Raw genomic sequence first — 9,449 nt, 5'->3', positions numbered from 1 at the left:
TCTTACCCCTCTGGGAAATAGATACTAGCCTATCTTCCCCGTGGGTAGACCCTGCCTGTGATGTGGCATTCTCATCAGACTGGCTGCCTGCAAGTGTAAGTGGGGTAGTGTTGTCACGTACCTCTATTGCCCGCAGCATCACAGCCGTCATTTTCTCCATAGCCGAAGAAAAAGACCTAATCCAGGGCGGTTCCACCATTGCAGAGGATCCCTCCTGGGCTGGGTTGTTTCGCCTCTGAGCGTCCGCAGTACAAGCTGCGCAAAGGGCGTTTCGGTCTGTGTGGCCAACAGAAAGTTTTGTGTTACATTTTGAACAGGCATAATATACTGCAGCAGGCACAGAAGTACCCTTGCCTTTAGCTGTCCCCTTCTCCGCCATTGTTCTGCTTCTTAAAATAATTATTAAAAGAAATACAGACAATTTAAGACGACAAAATAGGAGAGTCCTGTGCTAGGAAGTCTCTGAAAGAGCACCACTCCAAATAATACAAAAGACCGTTATAGTACTGTCTGTGAAAATTCCTTTTACATGAAATAACTCACAAGACCATATAACCACATATATACACTCCCCAAATGCTCCTCTAATCATACAAGCCTGTAGCGATTAGGGCATATAAGGATATCACCGGAGGAGAGGCAGAGCAGAGGAATCTACAGACAGAGCTGCACGCTTTCAGCAGTGACCTTCTCTTCACCCCCGCCGTTCACCGCGTGGGAAGACCAGATCCAGGAAGCTGCAATAACACTCCTCCCCTTCCTGGCTCTGCCCGCTCTGCCTCTGTAAAACAAAACTCACTGGCCCCATCCTCCAATGGCCGCCTAGGAGAGTCTAATGGCGCGCTATTCAGATTTTATGCCCAGCTCAGCGCGCTCCTAACTGCAGCCGACTCACCTCTCCCGAGTGTGAGCGCTGATTCTGTCCCCCAATATGCTCGTTCTGTCTAGGGAGAGCGGGGACCTGTCGGCAAGAGGATCGCGGCAGGGGGGGGAGAGGCTGATACAGCTTCACTCCCCTGCCGCTGCTAGACACATACAAGTTGCACTAAAACACCGTTCTGTGTCCCTTCTGAATATTTTCACCTTCCACTTAGACCAATAAACCTAACTAATGGCCCCTTAGAATAAATGCCGGCAGAGGTGCTGGTAGAAATGAGCGCTAGGCTTCATTTACCTGCGCTGGGATCCAGAGTGAGCAGAGCTGAGTCCTACTCACTCTGCTGGGTCTTGCCTGGGATCCCGCGCTGCACCTGAATAGAATAAAAAATAAAAACATGTAATCCTACTGCTAGACAAAGTATAGGCAGGAGCCTATACTCCAGTGACCGAACTCTAAGTCACTTAAAAAAACTAAGGATCTCTCTGGAGAGGAGGGGCATAGCAGGGGAGGAGTCCAAAGATTTAACAGTTAAAGTGATAAGAACTCCTGAGCCCACTACTATACCCAATGTCTTGCAGTGTCCCCCAATGGCAGGGAAGAGAAATTAGAATTTATAGAATGTAAGAAGCTCTCTTTGGTATGTGTACTGTCAGTGGCTTCACTAGGCAGGCACAAGATGGCTGATTATCTTCTGCTTAGTTATTTTCTGTATAGAGGAAGTGAATCTGCATGATACAGGGGGTTGGGTAGTGTTATGTGGCTGCGGGGGCTCACTGTACCATTATTAACCCTGGCACATCACTCATTAAAAATTTTCACTTGTGCAGTGCCAGAGGCTGGGAGACACGGTGACAAATGGAGCCCATCACTGACCAGGCTTGTAGAACAATCCCTGCACTAGTCTGACTTACTATAACGGGATCACTTTGAACAAGTCTTATTGCAAAGGTGAAATGAAAAGAGTCTATACTACTGAACTTTTATATTTCAGATCCCCATAAGATGGAGCAAAGTTTTGCACCCCTGTAGACACATCTTGACCCACTTAGCCATGGGCATACCATATAAATGAGAGCTTTTCTACAAAAATGACATCACAATATTGCATTTAGACTGTGGGACACATTTTTCAAGCTTCATAATCAATCCCCAATGGCAAAGTATTACAGATTACAGGATTATTATATGAACTCACACCTTCAATTAGAGAGTATGAACAAACATACTGTAACAGTGTCTCAGAACCCACATTATATCTCCAACCCATTGCCAGAATTATATATTACTCAGTACCCAATATATCAAGGTAATCTTGTTTTAACTGTGTACAGTGTGGACCATATCTGGTAGATAAAATAGTTCCACACATGAGTGATCACATTTTGTGTATAAACTATGTAAATATATTATGCTTAGTTGAATTTACATTAATAAAATCAACTGTTTTTACAATATTAAGAGTACTGCAGTTCCTTGTTTCATGTCCAATTGCTTTTATCCTATGTGATATTCAAGACCTGATTTGTTTGTAAACCATTTACTCAGAACATGGGAATGTTTTCTCACCTGCATGGGTTCTCTGATGTTTGATAAGTTTTGAGTTCCATGGAAAACATTTTCCACACTCAGAACATGGAAATGGTTTCTCACTTGTGTGAGTTCTGTGATGTTTGACAAGGTTTGATTTCTGTGCAAAACATTTCCCACACTCAGAACATGGAAATGGCTTCTCACCTGTGTGAGTTCTCTGATGTCTAATAAGTTTTGATTTTACGGCAAAACATTTCTCACACTCAGAACATGGAAATGGTTTCTCATCTGTGTGAGTTTTCTGATGTTCAAAAAGATTTGATTTCTATAGAAAACATTTCCCACACTCAGAACATGGGAATGGTTTCTCGCCTGTGTGAGTTCTCTGATGTTCAACAAGTTTTGATTTATGTGCAAAACATTTCCCACACTCAGAACACGGAAATGGTTTCTCACCTGTGTGAGTTCTCTGATGTTCAACAAGTTTTGATTTCTGTGTAAAACATTTCCCACATTCAGAACATGGAAATGGTTTCTCACCTGTGTGAGTTCTCTGATGTCTAATAAGTTTTGATTTCTGTACAAAACATTTCTCACACTCAGAACATGGAAATTGTGTCTCATCTGTGTGAGATCTCCGATGTTCAACAAGATTTGATTTATATACAAAACATTTCCCACACTCAGAACATTGGAATGGTTTCTCACCTGTGTGAGTTTTCTGATGTTTGACAAGCTTTGATTTATATGCAAAACATTTCCCACACTCAGAACATGTAAAAGGGTTCTCAGCTATGTGACATTTCTGATGTTTATGAAGAGATAATTTAACTGTACAGCTTTTCCCACCCTCAGAACATGGAAATAATGTATCATCTGTATGAGCTGTACTATGTGTAACAATATCTATGTTATCAGGATTACATTGCTCATGATTTAAGAGTTTAGATGATTTATCTGCACTGTAAAGTATTGGATATATATTTAGGGTAATTGGGTTTTCTCCTGTAGAATCTTGAGTAATGTTGTTATCTTCCATTTTAAAATCTGTAGATAAAATCAGTTGCTCCCCCAAGATATTCTTGCGTTTACATCCATCTGCTGAAAGTAAAATAAATGTAAGGAAGGACATTGAGCTGCAGATTACAATACCCAAAATTTTCAAACTATAAACGAGTTGTTCAGCTGTTTAATTTCAATTTGCAATTGACGAACACTTCATTACAATTATAAAAGCGCATTATCAAGCACATTGCTTAGATGCAGTCATAATTGGAATTCTTGTAATGACTCAATAAACAAAATATATGACTCTTTACTGTAATACATTTTATTACTCACCGGTGCCGATATCTGTAGGGATTTCCTCCTCCTTACACTGCTGATCACCCCTCACATACGTCTCTTCCTCTCCCTCTATAATTTTTATTTTAATATCAGTCAGGACGTCATCCTAAATAGCCCACAAAAGAATGATAATTTTTTAGTCAATTTTTTTATTGGTATTTCAAAACAGAACATAAAGAAAATAATTATTTCTGAATAAACGTAATAGATATAAATCACTGGGTGTGACACATTACATCAAAGATTAGTAAATTTCCAATACTTATGCAGGTATACAAAAACATACAGAATAATATCAAGACTGACAATAATACAGTATATATCAGATGGCATGGGTCCCCATGGACTCATGGGCACCCCTGGTCATCATCATCATCATCTATTTCTTTATATAACGCAACTAAGTCCGCAGCGCTGCACAGAGAACTCACTCGCATCAGTCCCTGCCCCATTGGAGCTTACAATCTAAATTCCCTAACATACACACACAGACCAAGAGAGACTAAGGGCAATTTAATAGCAGCCAATTAACCTACCAGTATGTTTATGGAGTGTGGGAGGAAACCAGAGCACCCGGCGGAAACCCACACAAACACGGGGAGAACATACAAACTCCACACAGATAAGGTCATGGTTGGGAATCAAACTCATGACCCCAGTGCTGTGAGGCAGAAGTGCTAACTGTTAGGAACCCCTCCAGCCAGGACAGCAAAACCCGGAGTCTGCCCCGGGTGGAGCCGCCTAAAAAGGGATGCGATGAGCTTGCTCCACTGCGAACTGAGCCGTAAAGGAATCCTTCCCAAAAGCTTGAATTACCGTATTTCCCCAAGTATAAGACGCACCTTTTTCCCCCAAATTTTGGGTCTAAAAAAAGGTGCGTCTTATACACTGCAAGCGCTACTTACCTTAATGAAGAAGTCGGCACCTGGTGTGAGAGAGGAGTCCCCACTAATAGGAACAGCGTGTCCCCGCTGGCTGCTTCACACAGCTTGTCCCCGCTGATTGGCAAAAGGACCTTAAGGTCCTTCAGGCGCCTCCCACAGTCTCGGAGCTGTCAGTCTTTATGTACCGTAATACATCTTTTTTTTTCATTTTGGGCCCCAAAATTAAGGTGCGTCTTATACTGGGGGTAACCATTTCTCCAAGAAACATTCAGTACCAGGCCCCTCCACTTATTCAGGTAGCCCCACAAAACGAGTATTATTGCATCAGAGACTCCCCTCACTATAAGAAAGCGTCTGCTTACATGCCAACATCTGAGCTTCCAAATTATCAATTTGACCCTTCATAGGTGCTGTAGCATCTTCTAGAGTCTCCGCTTCAGCCACTCACTATTGGATTTGTTGCATATCATGTCTGAAAAGGGAAAGGTCGACCAGCACCGCCCCAATGTTCTCCGACGCCCATTTTCAGATCTGCCAATAGCCTGTAGAAGCTGCTGCAATGTAACCTCAGGGTAAGTAGGTGAGGTTGGTGCATTAGGAACAATGGTAGTTTGGGAGGGCACACATAATGGAGTTTCTCCAGAACTGTCAGTGGGTGTAGAGGAATAGGCAAACCGGTCAAGCCATCCGGCCAGAGCAGCATGATCATATAACGAGGAAAATACATCCCAATATAGAGGAATGGGTATAATAATAGAGTTGTATTTCATGGATAAACACTTGTATGAAAGTCTTACCATGAAAGTACCCAAGGCAGGATCATAGGACAGAGTCAAGATAGTATAGACACCACTTCTAAAAGGCAAACTGGATAATCCAGATATGGGAATAAGGTTCAATAAATAAGCTTATGACTGTCCCACAGGAGTAATATATATTAGATGTCAAGTGCCAGGATGTTATCACAGCACAAACAGGCAAGATAGCATAAGTCAAATTACAGCCACTGTGTGAGGTACCTGCATGCACTCAGAGCCTGAGGCCCAGCTGTTGGGGATCCAATCTGTATCTCAGGATGGAAGGCTGACTTGGAGCAACAGAACTGTGCAGCATGAGGACAAATTGCCGCTCTCTATGGTGGAAAATAGGGCACTACCAAGACGTCAGCCCAGATTACAGGACAGGAACAGAAAATGTCCATCCCCAGCTCCCAGGGCAGAGGGGTATAGTCTACAGCATTGTCATGTACTCGAGTCGCACACAGTAAAGGGAAGAGCCTGAGCAAGTGTCGGCATCCGACGACCTGACAGTGATGGGTAAGTATGGTGATCTGTCTCACCACAGCAGGGGTCCCTGGGGTGTCCGCACCAACAGTCAGCGCCGGCAGCACGGAGAGGCAGAAGCGCTGTCCACCAAGGAGTCAGGCTGCAGCGGGTCCGCTCAGATAGCAGCCTCCGCACACCAGGCTGGGGTCTCGAAGAGCAGCGCGGCAGTCGTGGATCAGGAGAAGTACCCCAGAGGATGCCAAGAGGGGTAAGTAAGCTCCAGGACTAGACAGAGTCCAAATAAACCAGCAAACTCAAAATGGAGGATAAATGCAGGATATTTAGGATGGAGAACGTAGCAAGCATACTTGTACTCCATGCATGTCCAGGACACGACCCCTTTAAGAATATTATATTAAATAATATCTGATTTAATAATGTGAGATGAAACAGAAGAATATGAGAGTATAAGATCCACGCTGTTTTTTACAGATAATATAATAAAATCACTTTGGCATTTAGGTATTTGGCAAGACCCTAAAATGTCATCTACCTGAAACTCCTGTGAATAAAGAGGATGGAGATATCTCTCTGGGGTATTTCTGTTACTGGATCCATCTGTAGGAAACACACAGTGACTGATTACATTGTTTATACAAGGAGAATATGTGACTCTTGTCTGTAATAAGTGTTTATTACTCACCTATGCTGATTTCCTCCTCCTTACACTGCTGATCACCCCTCACATACGTCTCTTTCCTTCCCTCTATAAATTCTAATTTAATACCAGTCATGACGTCATCCTAAACAGCCCACAAAACAATACAAATATATTTAATAATAACTGATTTAATAATTTATGATGAGACAGAGGAATGTCAGTGTATATGACTCACACAAGTTTTTTTTTTTTACAGATCATATATTGGAAAATTCACTTTAGTATTTGGCGAGACCCTAAAATGTCACCTACCTGTGGAATACTGTGATTTTCCTGTGTACAATCCTGTGAATAAAGAGGACACGGACATCTCTCTGTGGTATTTGTGTTACTGGATTTATCTGTAGGAAACATACACTGACTGAATACATTGTTTATATGTGATGATCAGATAATGTGTATATCTAGATGGCCTTCAAAACTGCTCTCTCCCCTACAATAAATGAAAATCTCCTCTTACCCAGTGATTTGAGAATCCAGTGATTCTCCATCATTACGTCTTTGAAAAGACCCTTCTGCCCTCTTAAATACGTCCACTCCTGCATGGAGAAAAAGACAGTGACATCCCAACACTTTATAGGAACCTGACACACACAATGATACAGTCATCATGCAGACACATCATCCGGTGTTACTGTATTATGTCCCATTCCAAGCAGTCATCTCTCCAGTCACCAGCTGAATGATCTTGTTGGGCAGTTCCAGGATTTTCTTGTCATTGTTTTCCTCATGTATCAGTGAGTGAGGTGGAGGCACCGTGATGGAGCTCTGGGTCCTGCTCAATACTCCTGACACACTTGAGGGTGGACCACCAAATCTCTTTATCACTACGGTGTAATCCTGTTTATTGAATTGGAGAAAAAAATAAATGAAGCTCCATGTATTTGGAATTTTTAGAAGTTAACTACAATACAATAATAGTATATTTTACAAATAGAACCCATATCCTATATGTAACTGTTTCATATATACAGGAAAGTAGAGTGTATGTAGCATTTACCTCTTCTGCAGCTCAGTGGGCTCACCTATCACCTAAACCTTCAGTGGCCTCACCTATCACCTAAACCTTCAGTGGGCTCACCTATCACCCAAACCTTCAGTGGGCTCACCTATCACCTAAACCTTCAGTGGGCTCACCTATCACCTAAACCTTCAGTGGGCTCACCTATCACCTAAACCTTCAGTGGGCTCACCTATCACCTAAACCTTCATGGGGCTCACCTATCACCTAAACCATCAGTGGGCTCACCTATCACCTAAACCTTCAGTAGACTCACCTATCACCCAAACCTTCAGTGGGTTCACCTATCACCTAAACCTTCAGTGGGCTCACCTATCACCTAAACCTTCAGTGGCCTCACCTATCACCCAAACCTTCAGTGGGCTCACCTATCACCCAAAGCTTCAGTGGGCTCACCTATCACCTAAACCTTCAGTGGGCTCACCTATCACCTAAACCTTCAGTGAGCTCACCTATCACCTAAACCTTCAGTAGACTCACCTATCACCCAAACCTTCAGTGGGTTCACCTATCACCCAAACCTTCAGTGGGTTCACCTATCACCTAAACCTTCAGTGGGTTCACCTATCACCTAAACCTTCAGTGGGTTCACCTATCACCTAAACCTTCAGTGAGCTCACCTATCACCCAAACTTTTAGTGGGCTCACCTATTTCCCAAACCTTCAGTGGGCTCATCTATCACCTAAACCTTCAGTGAGCTCACCTATCACCTAAACCTTCAGTGGGTTCACCTATCACCTAAACCTTCAGTGGGCTCACCTATCACCTAAACCTTCAGTGGGCTCACCTATCACCTAAAGCTTCAGTGGGCTCACCTATCACCTAAACCTTCAGTAGGCTCACCTATCACCTAAACCTTCAGTAGACTCACCTATCACCTAAACCTTCAGTGGGCTCACCTATCACCTAAACCTTCAGTGGCCTCACCTATCTCCCAAACCTTCAATGGGCTTACCTATCACCCAAACCTTCAGTGGGCTCACCTATCACCCAAACCTTCAGTGGGCTCACCTATCACCTAAATCTTCAGTAGACTCACCTATCACCTAAACCTTCAGTGGGCTCACCTATCACCTAAACCTTCAGTAGACTCACCTATCACCTAAACCTTCAGTGGGCTCACCTATCACCTAAACCTTCAGTGAGCTCACCTATCACCTAAACCTTCAGTAGACTCACCTATCACCCAAACCTTCAGTGGGTTCACCTATCACCTAAACCTTCAGTGGGCTCACCTATCACCTAAACCTTCAGTGGCCTCACCTATCACCCAAACCTTCAGTGGGCTCACCTATCACCCAAAGCTTCAATGGGCTCACCTATCACCTAAACCTTCAGTGGGCTCACCTATCACCTAAACCTTCAGTAGACTCACCTATCACCTAAACCTTCAGTGGGCTCACCTATCACCTAAACCTTCAGTGGGCTCACCTATCACCTAAACCTTCAGTGGGTTCACCTTTAAAGACAAGTTTGAAGTGGGTTTTTGTAGTAGACAGAGGACTCAGAATGGCCAACCTACGGAAGATAATAGAAGAAGTAAGTGCTAGATACATTCTACTAGACAGTCCATATATAAAACACTTACAGGTAGAACAGGGGTTGGATTTGTAAAACTAGCCCTTCTTGTCCATTTTGCACATTTAAAAAGTTCAGAAAAGTGGAAACATCCTATAATCTTAAAAAATTACAACTAAAAATACAGCAAAACCTGTAACTCATTTTAATCAGAGTTGGTATTTCAGCAGTTTGAACAGTGTAGTAAATCGTACAACTGCAGTGAGTAAAACATAACCTAGC

General features: G+C 42.9%; 1 pseudogene; it reads right to left on the bottom strand.

Moving 5' to 3' along the window:
- Positions 1–2,001: 2,001 nt before the first annotated feature.
- Positions 2,002–6,981, bottom strand: LOC142112063 (uncharacterized; annotated as a pseudogene).
- Between the last annotated feature and the right edge of the window lie 2,468 nt (positions 6,982–9,449).

Source organism: Mixophyes fleayi (genome assembly GCF_038048845.1).
Source record: "Mixophyes fleayi isolate aMixFle1 chromosome 12 unlocalized genomic scaffold, aMixFle1.hap1 SUPER_12_unloc_1, whole genome shotgun sequence".
In the NCBI taxonomy this organism is placed as follows: domain Eukaryota; kingdom Metazoa; phylum Chordata; class Amphibia; order Anura; family Limnodynastidae; genus Mixophyes; species Mixophyes fleayi.
This window is presented reverse-complemented; position numbering and strand designations above follow the sequence as displayed.